Genomic DNA, 15067 nt, shown 5'->3' on the forward strand with positions numbered 1-15067 from the left:
CTCAAGACAAATGCTGGGCATAGAAGCTACAGGGCATAAATATGCAAAGAAGTAAAAAGCTAACCTTTTCAAACAATAAGGCTTCTATCTCACTTACCAACTTAACATTTCCCTGTATGGCCCCGGAAGATGACTGGTTAGCCAGAGACGGGTAAGATTCCTCAAGGGAGGAACAACCTAAGACAGGCACAGTCACAGGGGGCCATCTGGTGAGAAAATGGGGAGCAGCAGAGGTGAGGCTTAGAACCTCCCCCCTCATGTGCTGAGAGAAATCTTCTGCATACATGGATGTTTATTGCCCTTGTCTAGCTCGGATTAACACATAGTCTACAGGCACACACCTGATCATCTACATTTGCTCTCTTACAACACTAAACTCTGTTTTCTACCTTTATCTCGTATCTACCTACCACTTCAGCATTTTATTAAAAATAATAATAATAAAGAGAGAAATGTGGTATCCACATATAAATCAAGTTTAAAAATCAAATGAGTATTCATATTTGAACTGACTGTTTATAGTTCATAATGAATGAACAAAACTGAAAGTTTCTGTGATGACTGCCCTTGCACTGTTCACCATTTAACTTATTCACTATGTAAGAATTTGTTCTCCATGTAAGAACTTGTTCGTTATGCATCAGAAGATTGGAGACTGACGAAAATTAGGCTTGTGGTGGATTAATGATTGTGCATTGAGTATTGACCCCCCTATACAGAAATTTATTGTGGTTAACAACTATTTGATCAATAAATATGAGAGATGCCCTCACAAAATATATATATATATATATATATATATATATATATATATAAACACACTTCCAATTGTAAAATAAATAAGTAACCGGGATGTAATGTATAGCATAAGGAATATAGTCAAAATATTGTAACAACTTGGTATGGTGATAGCTGGTACCTAGAATTATCATGTATATAAATGTTGAATCACTGTGTTGTACACCTGAAACTAATGTAATACTGTTGTCAACTACCCTTCAATAAAAAAAAAAAAAAAAAAAAGAAATGCTGTAATTGTACATGCCTGCCTTGGAAAGGGAGAAATTGGTTGACAATATAAAAAGTTGATGGAGAGAAAGTCCAAGCCCCTGCCAAGGCACAGTGAAAAAAACCCTACGCAGTAGTGTTTTAGGTTGGTCAAGCTTAACAAGCTAGCCTTTACATATTTGGATAAAGCTAAGTGCTTTTTTCTCCTTCATTTTTCAACCCTGATGTATTTCAGAGAGATTTGATCCATATGTTTCTAATTCATTTACTCTAACTCATCAAATGTTGTTTTGTAAGACTGTTCACTGCCCACAGTTTTTCTAAACAGTCTTAAGAAGGCCTCTAAACTAGAAATGGGAATGGACACAAGGGGTACCCATTGCCAAACCTAAATTTTCTTGAACTCAGTGTTAAGTAGAAGACCAGCATCTATTTTTAAGCTTGGCAAACTATAGACACCATTCAGCTGCCGACTCAAGCAGAATGAAACAATTAGTTGTTATTTGGTAAACTGTGGATGCAAAAAATTTTTTGGTTTCTAAAAATCTATGGAAAAGGATTAAATTCTTAGCAATAACTAACAACATTGCTTTTTACTTTTTCCCAAAACGTTCTCAAAATTATTATCCCTCTTTCTTCTCACCATCATCCTATGAGATAAACAAGGCAGTTATACCCAACCTTACTGTACACTTGGGGAAACCGAGGCCCAGGGAAATCAAACAACCTTCCCTGTATCACACAGGAATGTCATGGTAAAAGTGGACCTGGAACCCCCTGGGGAAGGGCCAGATTTGGTCTGTGTGCCAGAGTTTGATGAAATTTGCACCCTGCTTCTAATGATCTTGATTAGCTGCAGTCCCCACATACAGAACCAAACCGGAGCAGCCTCTGTGCTGTGTAGGTAAAAAATATCGCCTAGATGAAAGTGCACCAGCCACATAGCCAACGACCAGGCAAGGTGAGAGCCCCAAAGTGGTGCTTATGATCCACTGCCTGGAAAATCCCCCGTAGGCTCCTGTTCTAATAATATGAAATACAAGAACAGAAGCATTCAGGGAGAATACTTTATGGGTTAGACAATATTCTACACTATGTCTATATTTTCCCTATCAAGCTTCGTTCAGGTGTTTTTCTGTTCTCTAAATAATGTAATAATTTCTGATAATCTTTGTGGTAGACAGAATAATGGACCCCCAAAGATGTTCCATGCCCTAATCCAGGGAACCTCTGAATATGTTACCTTATATGATAAAAGGGACTTTGCATGTGGTTAAGGATCTTTAAATGGTGGGGGGTGGGGGGCTGGGAGGATTGGAGGGATAATCCTGGAATATCTGGTGGATGCAGTGTAAACACAGGCTTCTTATAAGAGAAAGCCAGAATAGTTAGAGGTAAGGGTGGAGGCAATGAGATGAAGGAAGTGGGGACTGCAGTGACATAGTCATAGCTGGGGCGTGCCAGCAGTCCCTGGGAGATGAGAACGCTCTCTGGAGCCTCTAGAAGGAGCCAGCCCTGCTGACATGCTGATTCTATCTCCATAAAACTCATTCTGAACTTCTGACCTCCAGGACTGTAATAAAACTGAGTTGTTTCAAGTCACGAAGCTTCTGGTAATTTGTTACAGCAGACTTAGGAAACAAATACTGTTCTATACCTAACCAGGTGAGGAGTGTTTGGGCAGCTTTCTCCTCTCCTGGATTCAGTCACAAAAGCACAAACAACTAAGAAAAAAGCAATTGCACTGTTGCCAATTCCCCACATGGATTAGTGCCTTATGATGAGAAATAAACATCTATGGACACTTTGATATTACAGTGATTTCATGGCAATAGAAGTGGTAGGAATAATAATAGTAGAAAAGACAGGTAAATTAGCTAGTGCATGTAGAAGATTTAGTACTGTTGCTGGGCTGTAGGACTGAAAAACTAGTAGCTATTATTATTACCAGTAGTTGCATTACTAGCAGTAAGAGGATGGATGGGTATTGATGTCGGTGCCAGTAATAAAGTTAACCATTTTTTGAGTACATACTGTTGCTAGGTACCATCCTAAATATTTTCAATGAATTACCTATTTTAACCCTCAAATGAGATGCAGAAGTAGGTGTCTTTACTCTCAGTCTGTGAATGACGAAAGTGAGTTGAATGTTTGTGGGCCTCCCCACTACTGCCAAGTTCCTATGTGGAAATCCTGACCTCTGCTGTGGTCGTATTAGGAGACGGTGCCTCTGGGAGGTGACTGTGTCACAAGGGTGACGCTGTCATGAATGGGATTAGCACCCATATAAAACTGGCCCCAGAGAGTCCTGTGTCTCTCCCACCACGTGAGGACACAGCCAGAAGACAGACAGCCGTCTATGAGTCGGGAAGTGGACCTTCACCAGACACCGAGTCTGCCAGTGCCTTGACCTTGACTTCCCAGCCTCCGGAACTGTGAGAAATGAATTTCTGTTGTTTATAGGCCATCCAGTTTATGGTATCCTATTACAGGAGCCTGATTGAACGAAGGAGATGACATTATTTGCCTATTACATTATGGTTAGTTAAGTAATAGCAGTAGAATTAAACCCTGGTATATTTATTACTAAAATCCAAGGTTTTACCAAACTCAGTTTTGAAGTTATTTTGAGGTATATCATTCCTATGCCTCTAAAATTAGCCTGTGAAGCATATTTGGCTGAGAGGATTTGGGTCCTGGATGAAAGAGAATATCGTGGGTCACCAAAGACACACGTTGTCAATGTGGCTCTCAAGCCAGTGTCTTACATTCCTTCATTGACACTGTTCCCCCCTGCTCAGAATATCCTTCTGTCATCTGCCTACTAAATACCCAGGCATTTTTCAAGGTGAGGATCAAACATTTCCTTCTCTGTGAAGCCTTTCTTGACATGACCATCTCTTCTTAGTTTCCATGTTCACTCTTCTGGGTCCCTACATAGGATGAATATTCTTCTGTAGTAGGATCCACAAGTTACGTGGCTGTTTGGTGTATCTGGGGCACTTCTGTCTCCCTCACTAGGATATAGGCTTTCTGATACCAAGGAACCGGCTTATCTACAATCACATATCAGCAGCGATACAATTCTGGGCTCTTCAAATGTTCAATGGATCTTTAATGATACAAGTGAATGAGCAAATATGTAAATTAACAAATTAATGAATAATTTTTATGTGGGGGAGGGGGAGTTCTCATTCCAGAGAGAAAAGTTTGTAGTTCTTAGTGCTGTTTATTTTTAAATTCTTCACTGCAGAGCAAGAACCTGAATGTCTGGCTTGAGTTCAAAACATAAGGAGACAATCAGTTTATGTTTTATACCAAAAAATCAATTGGAATACAATATGAATAAATTTATTCCCACTATCAAAATCACTACTTAAAATTAAATATCAAACTTTGTATTTCTGTAAATCCTGGTGTACTTTTTCTGTTTTTTGTTTTTTTTTTGCAGGACAGTTACAAGGAAAGCTATATCTCAGAAAAACTACTTACATGTAAATGAGAAAATGTTGTATTTTAAGGTATGGAATATGGTGTCTTTGTGTCCCAGATCTTTCACTTTTGTAGTTACCTTAATAAGTAAGTTGACAGTTCTTACCCTGAGAAATATAAAACACATGAGACTTGTAACTTGAATCCATGGGTGTGAACAGGAGGAGACGGTGTCAATGGAATCAACTCAGAATATTCTACGGTGTACATTCACAAATATAGACATAGTTGATAACTGAAAATAGAGCTGAAGGAAAAACAAACCGTAAGAATTAAACTAATCAATGTGATCTTGATTATTATTTTCCTGTTAAGGTGAAAATACAGTTTGATGGAGAAAACTGGACTTGACTGATGAGAGATGTCTATATGCAGAAGAAATATTTGGTAAGTTGGTTGAAATGAGAAGAAGACATGTTAGAGCAGAGCCACAGCAGAAATGGAAGGGGGTGAGGGGTTTGGAGGAACAGATAGGGGTAGTGAGAATTTTGAGTAGTTTTCTATGAAATGTACAAATTTTCCTTATCCCTTATTAACTATTCTATGCCTTTCCTATTATCACCAATGCTTTTGATGTGAGAGAGGCACTGGTAGCTTCATGTGACAAAAGGTTGGGAGGCTTAAGTCAAAGTATTTAGGTGGAGGAAATATAGTCTGCACACAGAGATAGCCATCATCATAATAACAAATACAGTGCATGTTTACTTTTTGAGTCATTCATTCAAAAAAGCTGTTACTGGGAACCTATTTTCTGCCAAGGACTATGTTAGATACCAGACATAAAAGATAAAAATTTCATATTTCTTGAGCCTGTGAAAATTCAGACATAGTGTAATAGGTTTTTATACAAAATGCCACATAAACACAGATGAAAAAGAATATACACATAAAACCTCTTCATTATGACCGGGCCAAAAGCTTAACAAATGAGGTGCCAAAGTAAAAATTTCACTGAAAGTAAAAAGGAAAATTTATTCTAGATGTGGAAGAAAACTTGGTCAATGGCTTAGGGTCACGATTAGGTAAGATGCTAGGGAAAAGCAAATGATCCTACGCCATTAGAATATTAGGGTAGAAATGCGAAGCAGAAAGGAGCAGGATATGAAACTGATTCTCATACTACTCCAAAGGATTAGTAGGAAAAAGTATTATTCTCACTTAGATAAGAAGATAAATTCAGATTTGAGGGCATTGCTCAAAAATCACAAGGCTGAAAAAATGGAGAAATGCCTCCTGTCTCCCACTCCAGTGCTCCTTCTGCTATACTAAAGTTTTCAAAACTGTGTCCAAAGAAGCCCTGGGATTCTGTGATGCTGTTTCAGTGATTACAAAGGCAGGGAAAGAGGAATCTGAGTTACTAACCATGATATCTCCCCTGGGCTTTTTAAATAATGGCTTTTTTTACATTAGATACCTTTGAAAACCTCTCTCCACTACATAAATAAAATTGAGAAACATGCCACTGTATCAATCTTCCTGAAGTCAAGCTCATGGTTTTGTAATTAGATTGTGAGGTAATTAATAGTCACGTGTAATGTTATCACAAACTGAAAGAGGACAATTGGCAGCCGTCTCCTGGGCTAGGTATTAGCAGGTGACACATGAGAAAGGCTGACTCAGTGGGGCTGTGAGAGATAATTTAGTGAGCAGCGCTAGAAGGCATTCAGAGGACTGTGAGAAGAACAGCTAGGCTTGAATGGGCTGAAGGATCTGTGCAGATGTCCAAGAGCCTTTTCTTGCCGAAAAATCTATCCTCATTTTTTTTCTGTAATTAAAAAAATATATTTCTATTATAAATATTTCCTTTAAAAATGTTCTTTGCTTATTTGTGTCTAAAAGAAAATCTTCCTCTTGGGTTAATAGAGACAGGAAAGAGAAATCTTGCTCTGGAAAGAGAGGAAGGTAGTAACATGCCTGTTTGAAACTGGGAGAATCAAAGACACAGAAATGAAACACTGGGCATGTAATCTGCCTCACTTCTGTTCTAATATACTTCTAAGAGCCAGCTGCACAGGTTGCACACTGCACAACTTCTGAGAGTGCTATTTATATACACCACAATATAAAAGGAGCTGGCAATTGAAGAAGGCAGATATCTTGCTAGAGTAGATGGAATAATTGACCCCCAAATGCTATTTCTATAGCAAAAGGGAACTAAAGTCACAGATGGAATTTAGGTTCCTAATCAGCTGACCTTAACATAGCAAGATTATGCTGGATTATCCAGGTGGACCCAATCTTAACATGAGTTCTTAAAAGCAGAAGGGGGAGGCTGGATGTGGGTCAGAAAATGAGGCAAAAGTGAAAAGGAGAGATTCCAAGTGTGAGAGGGATATGACCTGCCACTGCCAGAGCAGCAAGGAACCAAAGACTTCACGTGGCCTCTAGGACCAGGAAGAAAAAACGGATCCCAGTCTTAAAAGAAGATAACGAATTCTGCCAACAGCCCCAGTGAGCAGGAAATGGATTTTTCGCAAGAGGCTCCAATAGGTGGTGGTCCTTCAATCTGGCTTAATTTTCTGGCAGACAATTAACTAATACATTAATTTATTGAATCTCCTCCTTCAGGTAACCCAGTTATAGGTTTAAGGCCTCAAAAATTAAATAACATTCAGTTGCAAAAGAATAAACAAGTTCTTCCCTCTTCAGACTCATCTAATAATAAGAAATGTGTTTTTGCTTTTCACCATCACTCACATTCTCTGTGATAAAAATGCCATGTTCCCTAGAAAGAATACCCAAAATGGCAAAAATGATAAAGGCCAAATAAGAATTCCAACTTTTGCAGAAATTCTCACAAAAGTCACTGTTTCAATTATGTAGTGCTGACTAAAAAACTACCCTAAAACTTAGTGACTTAAAACAATACCAAGTTTATTACTTCTCACAATTCTGTGGATCAGAAATTCAGATGAGTCACAGCTAGGAATATTCTCTGTTTTCTGTTCCTGCTTCACGTGATGTCTGCTGGCTGGAATATCCAAGAAGGTCTCGTCAGTCATATATATGGCAACTCAACTGGGATGGTTTGAACAGCTGGCAGCTGGCTACCAGGTAACAACTGTGGTTATATGTCCAGGGCCCGGGATCTTGCTGTTGGATGGGTTCCTTGGCTATCGTTCGTGCGGACTCTTTCTCATCCTGTGCCCTTCTCCCCAAACTTGGTGTTTCCATGTGGTGTCTCCAGCAGTGGGCTACCCTGACTGAATAGAAGCTGGGCTCTAAGAAAGAGCGAGCAGAAGTGCCAGTCTTCTTATTGACACAGTATCCATTATGCTTTGGAGTCTTCCCCTAAAGAAGTGTATAAATCTCTAACAAAATCATCTCCTTTCTTTATTACTCAACGTAGGGCCACAGATAGCACAAACCCTAATAGCCAACATTCTATATAACCTTGCCTTAACTAATACAGAATTAGAATTCCACTCTGAAATCCCTCAGTATGCCCCCAGGCCGTGAGACTCCAGCATGACAGCAAGCGAAAGGTAACATTCAAGTGAAAGATGTTGCACGCTTTCCTCATTCCTGAGGGAACTGAAACTCTCAAAGGTGCCACCATTAATTTCTTGAATTATGGCTGCAAACCGACTTGTATGCCATCCTTAATATCTGACAGTTAGGAAGATTGGATTGTTGGCTCCATACCAAACCCTTCACGGTGTCCTGCCCTTTGGCATATGATGTAGTTCTCCTCATGAGAAGCACAATGTACTTTCCCAGTCCTTGACTTTGGGTTCAGCCAAATGACTGGATTTGGCCTATGGCATATGGACAGAAGGGACAGTTGCCAGTTCTGAGAACAGGCCTTAAGAGACATTGTGTGTTTCCACTTGTCCCTCTTTACGCGTCTGCCATTGACATGAGATAAATATGTCCCAGCTCGTCCACCAGTCCAAAGATGATGAGAAACATGTGGAGCAGACCCAGATCCAACCTGAAAGTTAGGTCAGCTGACCCCCAGCTGATCAACAGATGTGTGAGTGAGAATAATCATGTTTAAAGACCCTGAGTTTAGGGTGGCTTATTATGTTGCGTTACTCTGGCAATAATTGACTAATACACATGGCAATACTCAATCATAAGAGGAAAATTTTTCCATGCCTTCAAGCAATGGTTGTCGCTATGAAATTTGGAAACTATATAGTTATTCAACTACCTAGCTAAAGCTGAGATTCCTGTATTACCAAGTCCTCTCCAAATTCTGCCAGACTAAATGAATTCCCAGCTTTATGGTATATTCAACAGGGCACAAATTACAGACTAAGGGGTAGAAAAACAACTCTTAACGGATGTGCTGATGAATACCTTTAGATGATGGAAACAGGCTAAACGGGCTGAGAAGCCTTTACAATAGCAGTAATGCTGGCCTGACTCTCACCAGTTGCTAATATGTGACTTTGAGCAGCTTTGGAAGCAAAGAGGTAGAAAAAAAATTGTGCACTATGAAAACAATGTCTATTGCCTCTGAGCCAAAGAGAGCCTTGTCATACAATGGTTTTCTCAGCACTTGGATCAGGGATCCATGGTGACAGATGCTAATGCAAAGCATGGGGACATATGGTTGTTATAGGACACAGACATACCAGTGGCTAAGGCCAACCTTCGCTCTCCCCAACTGGTAAGTAAAAAAATTTTGCTTTATAGAAAATCAATCTCTTTGTTGAATGTATTTCGAAGTATGTGTTCATAGATGCCTTCTTGTTAGCTTAGCATACAACTTCATAACACACTAGTTGATATCTCTAATATAGCCAAGATAAAAATGTCTATTTAATGGAAGACAAAATCAGAAGGAGGCTGATATGTATTTTAAGTCCAACATAGGAGCCATGAAAGGAGTTCATGGTTTGATTTAAACTTCTGCACCAGAAGCAATTAGCATTTAGACAACTGACGTGAAAATTACAATTTCGTTCTATTTTTTTTTTACATAGGACATAATTACTTTACAAAACTGGGTCTCTGTTCGGATTTAAAATATTTTGTGTTGGTGTAGCAGCATTAAATATATTGTCTGCAGTATCTCAACCCTACTCTATAGGTTATGTCAACATGAAATTCCTGAAAGTAATGTCAATGAAACATGAAATTAATTTTGTGTGGGTTACTAGCTATTGCCAAAACAGCAGTCATGTCTTTAAAGTGGTTACTTAAAATGCAGCTACGTTCTGTCTTTGGAAAGTTTAATTTTTCTCTTAGGACTTGGTCCTTTTATTATTTCTCCTCACACAACTGAAGGATATCAAACCCCTCATGCTTTCCTGGCATTTTGTGCCGGAGAGATACATTCCCAAGCAGGGGCCTACAGTAAATTTTAACATTATCTGCTGACCTCTGCTATATAAATGGCAACCTAATGCTTTTTATGAAGAGAAAAAGAAGGTCAAAAGATACGGTAATAAGTCAGAGTGAGTGAGGATGACAAAGAGATCACAGGAATGCTTTTGGGGAGATGGTTAACCCACTTGAACACCATAGTTCTATCGTTTCCTGTGGCAGTCAAAACCTTTGATGTTCAAGTTCTTATTACATGCTATCATAGCTGGCTGAGAGGGAGAAAACTGGATGTTGAATTTCCTTTTGACACCAGTCCCTTCCTCCTTTCATATTAAGCCATATCAGAGCTGGTTGGGGGAAAATGGGTGGCATGCTAGCTTCAGCAGGGAAGGCTGCCTGAACATTCCAGAGAAATCCATGCCATGTCCTGGGGGAAATACATGATCAAATGGTAGATAGGGGTGGCTGTTTAGATGCTTCATCCACTTAAGAAGAAAAGGATTTGAATTAAATCATCATTTGTCTGCATCTAAGACTGTTTAAACATCCATTCAATGAATGACATGCTTGAGACCATGGGGAAATGGTCAAGCCAGAAGGAAGAATTTCCCAGAAATTGTACTCTGTAGGACATGCATTGTCATTACTACATGCTTGACATAAATCAAGTCTTGATGGTGACAATCATTTTTTATAATTCATGAATCAAGGAATATTTATTGAAGATAGATTATGGATCAAGTATTCTATGATCTTTCATATTCATGGTTTTATCTACTTCTCACATTGTCCCCATTGTTAGGGTAGTCCTCATTTAATAAAGTATAGTGAAGGAACTTTCTGGGTTACAGCTGCTAAGTGTGAAATTGTGACAGTACCTAGATTTGTTTTACTCCAATTATAGGCTATGGTGAAGGTCAGATCAAGAAATCAAAACTGACTAAGAACCACAGAAAGGGAGAAGGAAAGAGACAGGACAAAAGAATGTTTATACTAATAAGTTAAAGAAATAAATTCTGCCTTGTCCCATAAAACAATTTAAGATAACACATGAAAATTCATATGGTAAAAAGAAATAAGCTTATTAGTAGAAAGAAAAAAAAATCAATTACATATGGGGTAGAAAAGTAGATGCTTATTGATGAATAAAACCTTAAAACAGAGAAATATTTTTGCAATTCCAGTCAATCCCAGACCCTCAAACTTGAGATGGAAGAAGGAAATCACAAGCAATAGAATATTTTTGGTGTTGGTGAATGATGACAGTGCCAGGAGACCATGTGAAGTGCAGTTTTGATTGAAGTTTCTTAGTGTGGCTTATTTCCATAGCAACTGTGCCCCATGATAAGGCAGATTCCATTTGTGAGGGTATGCATATTATATCATAATTAATTTCCTCATCAAATATGAAAGAGGATTTTTGAGCTGTCAGTTATGTTCTGCGTGATGACTCTGTCAGGCAAGAGCAAAAGAAACCAGTGGTGCTTATGAGGAGCAATGACATTTTTTTCCATCATGTAATCAAAGGGGAAGGACAATGGCAGGCACAAAGGGAAAAGCATACTATTGAGGCTCAGACTGGGCAGGTAGGAGGCCTAGGTTCAGACTGAAGGATCACCATCAGCTACAGAGAAAATCTTTCACCAGAGGTCAGTCAGCTAGGAAGGCTAGACAATGGAAAGGATGGCTTAGGGCCTTTTTTCCAGCCAAACAAAAGTGATTGCAAAGACTGGGTGGCTCAGAGAGATGCCTGCGAAGGAGAAGCCAGATGCATTGTCAGCCCAGACGTCAGGGACTAGAGGGGACAGAAGAAGGAAGCCAACAAGCAGTACGTGTCCTTAGTTGATCAAGGAAATAATACACAGCAAGAGTTCAAGCTGGTCTGGGGGAGAAGCAAGGACAGACTTACACAGGCGAACATGTCTTGCTTCAGCAAGACACTTAAAATATTTACCTACAGATCAATAAACACCTGAGGAAGAACAAGATAATGATACTAATCTTGAGAATGCAGTCTCTTCATTAAAAACAACTTTCCCTGTTGGGGGTTGGATACCGAGAGCATCAACAATAGAATGTTCTCTTTCTTTGGGAGCCCCAGACCTGTTCGTCACACCAAGTCTAATGACCTGGTTCATCAGATGAAATCCGTCATTACTCCATCCCCCTCCAAGCGCCCAGTCCACCATATTGTGTCTGGATGGTCTGAGCTTCTTGCCAACCTTCCTGCACCTCTCTTCTTCAGGGTCTCAATTGCTTCACCATTTTAAACCCTTCCCGTCTCAGCTTGCCTCATCAGTATTCCTCAGTCTACTTGCAGGGGTGCTGCTGCTTGGGCCAATAGCATAAATTCACTGCTGGTAACAGTGAATTGTGTAGTATCTGTGGGGAGTTAAGCCCTTCCTCTGCCTCTCAGCCACAACCCCATTCCATCCAAGGACGGAGAGGAGAAGCAGGTCAAGGAGAGGCCAGCTAGTGGGAGGCACTTCAAAAGATTATAAAAAATGCATGCTATTGTTTGCAATGCTTTCCTGATTTGGGGACTTGTTAGCATTTTCTCCTTTTGACCTTGGTTCTCTTTGTACATGTTCTATGCTGGTTCTCTATTTTTCTTCTTCCCTGTAAGGCTGCTGCCCTCCCAGGAGGGAGTCAGAACAGTAGGCAGAGGAAAGCAGACTTGGAGTGGAAGGCTTAGGGGAGGTACCTTTTAAAATTCTCATCTTTCTTGTTTCTTCTCACTGTCAAAGTGTTAAGACCTTAAAGGCCTCAGCTTTGTGGGGCCCAAGCTAAAGGAAAGGGACCGTGGAAGCTACGTAATTTGCTCTGAACCTAATAGACAAAAGAAATTCTCCAGCTGACACAGGCCCTTAAGCCACTGACCTAAATTAAGAAGCCCAGAAAGGAATTGAGGGCCATGTCCTATAGTAATAACCACTACTGGATTACAATAGGCAACCGAGAAAGGATTTGAATATTCAGGATCCCAGCCATCTCTCTTCTTTCTGGGGGCATAACTTCCTGCCAGTATTGGCATTTTAACTGGGGAATTTTCACATTAACTCAAATATATATTCATGTATCTATCTGTCTTTAACCAAGGCCTTTTCATTTAACTACCACTTCCCCAAAACAAAACAAAATAAACCAATAGGGATTTCAGGTCAGTAAGATTAGGATTTGGGAGTCAGAAAACCTTTAAAACACACAGATTACATCATTTAGGCGATTTTTACTTTGCCTACAAAAAAATACGATCCTGGATGGCCACACCTTTAGAATTGCATCACTTTCTTACATGATCCCCCAATTCTAAAATCCCAAACTTCACACAGGATTAGTCTGAAGAGGTGGCAACAATCACCACTGAGGGGCCCCACTTCTGCTAACACTGTGTGGATTAACAATATGTGCTAAGTGAGCTGAGGAGATGCTTGATTTAATTCACTGAGAATTAAATTATAATTCATTCTGTTTCTCATAGGGGAAGGTGAGGTGCGAAGTGAAGTGATGAAGGAAAAAAATATGTATGTGGTCATTTCATTGACTTGTACTCCTTTCCAAGCTACAACCCGTTGTTTTTATTCTTTTCATATGTTCTTGAACTCTTAGAAATTCTCAAAGGAACAAGGCCATATAAGTACAAAACCAGGATGATACAGTACTGCAATTCCCGTTATTATTAAACCTGCTCCAATGGTCGTCATGAGTCAAGAGAAGATGGGGTTATATTTTTAGTGTGGAAATCTTCAAATATCCAGGAGGGGTTGGTTTAGACAGTGTCTCAACATTTCTTTTTCAGGAGCTCCAGCTTATCAATGTTGCAAAGAGCAAAAAATGGAGGGGTGGGATAGGGGGCTGAATGAATCTATATGACAAATCTTGTAGTACAAGTGTTTGTGGTTAACCGAGAAACACATTAGGAGTCAAGCCTTTGGAAAGGGGTGAGTAATTAAAGACAAATGCTATGACATAATCATTTACACGCAGCAGAAAGCTTTTAGATTAAGTCTGGCCTGACCCACTGCTCGGCAAGTGTTATCATGGATTCTTGAGAAGTATTCATTTATTTACTTTCTAATTTGGCTCAAACGTTTTATTGAAAACAAAAAATTTTGTTATTTCCCCTAGGAAATCGCCTGAGTCCAGCAATGGCTAATCAGGTTGGTGCATTTGGGAACAGATGTCCTGTGTGTACCAACAAGCCCAGTGATCAGCATGTCAGCTCAGAAACACCTCATTTGAAAGAGCCAAGGAGCTTTGCCATACGCACGGTTGCTGGAATGAGTTCTCTTTTATTTTGGGAGGTTACTATGTGTAATTCAGGATGACTCCATAAAAGGTCAGTTGAACCAATAATTTTGCCACGATAACAAATACCGTATTTACTGACTTCTTTGCTTTGCAGTTCCTCAACCTGCCCCCAAACACACGCGTGGGAGCGTGCACACAATTTTTTGGCCTCATCCTGTATTTCAGTCACCATGTGAGCCTGATGTCAAGCAACCAGCTTTTTGGAACAAGAGGCAGATCCGAGGCTCCCTCCTTTCTTAATAACTAGCACTATAATATAAAACATTCCCTGTAACTCCGGGAGAGGTCTTCCTGGTTTTCCAAATGCTTTTAAATGTTAGCCGCTGCCTTTATTAAATGCAGGAAACGGGAGTGAGGAGGGGGAGGGGAGATAGAGAGAGAGAGAGCCTGAGGCTCTACCTTTTGTTCTTTTTATTTTGGAGTAGATGTGGAATTAAATTAAAGTAGGTTTTCTGCTGAATGAAACACTAGTAGGTCCTGTCTGATGAGCTGACTGGGCTCCTCTAGGCATCTCAGAACACTCTATCAGAGAGCTGTACTGTGTGTTAGGGAAAAAGGAGAAACCTTGGTAAAACTCATCCCTCCCAGAGCAAAAGAAGCTTAGAATCCAGGACTCTTAGCCCACAATTTACAGAGTGAAGGTCAAGGATTAGAAAGTGGCATTCATTTCCCTTGCAGGATAATTATTCCCTGGTAACAACGACCATGCGGCCCCACTCTGTTCTCTTGCAGAATGAAGAATGAATGAATACACCCAGGGAAATACACATTTAACTCAGCGTGGTCTCACTGGCTAGCTGCTGTGTTCTTTGGGAATTCTGCTGATCTGTCAAAACGCAACTCATGTTCAGAAAGGTGAAGAGGCTAAGCCACAGCCTTTGCAAAATTATTTGTGCATGCGGGCATGCGTCTGCGTGTGCACATGTAAATGTATTATTTCTTCCCAATGGCTGGAAACACATTTCCATAAATATTGTTA

The 15067-nt window shown here is 39.9% G+C and overlaps 1 long non-coding RNA gene across 1 annotated transcript; it reads left to right on the forward strand.

Annotated features, from left to right (window-relative positions):
- The first annotated feature begins 2356 nt into the window (after nucleotides 1–2356).
- On the forward strand, nucleotides 2357–14960 carry LOC118935572 (uncharacterized). The gene is made up of 4 exons (XR_005033903.2): nucleotides 2357–3443; nucleotides 4816–4887; nucleotides 13906–14116; nucleotides 14821–14960. It is a non-coding gene; the product is annotated as an uncharacterized LOC118935572 (long non-coding RNA).
- Nucleotides 14961–15067: the final 107 nt, after the last annotated feature.

This window comes from Manis pentadactyla, chromosome 19, assembly GCF_030020395.1.
Source record: "Manis pentadactyla isolate mManPen7 chromosome 19, mManPen7.hap1, whole genome shotgun sequence".
In the NCBI taxonomy this organism is placed as follows: domain Eukaryota; kingdom Metazoa; phylum Chordata; class Mammalia; order Pholidota; family Manidae; genus Manis; species Manis pentadactyla.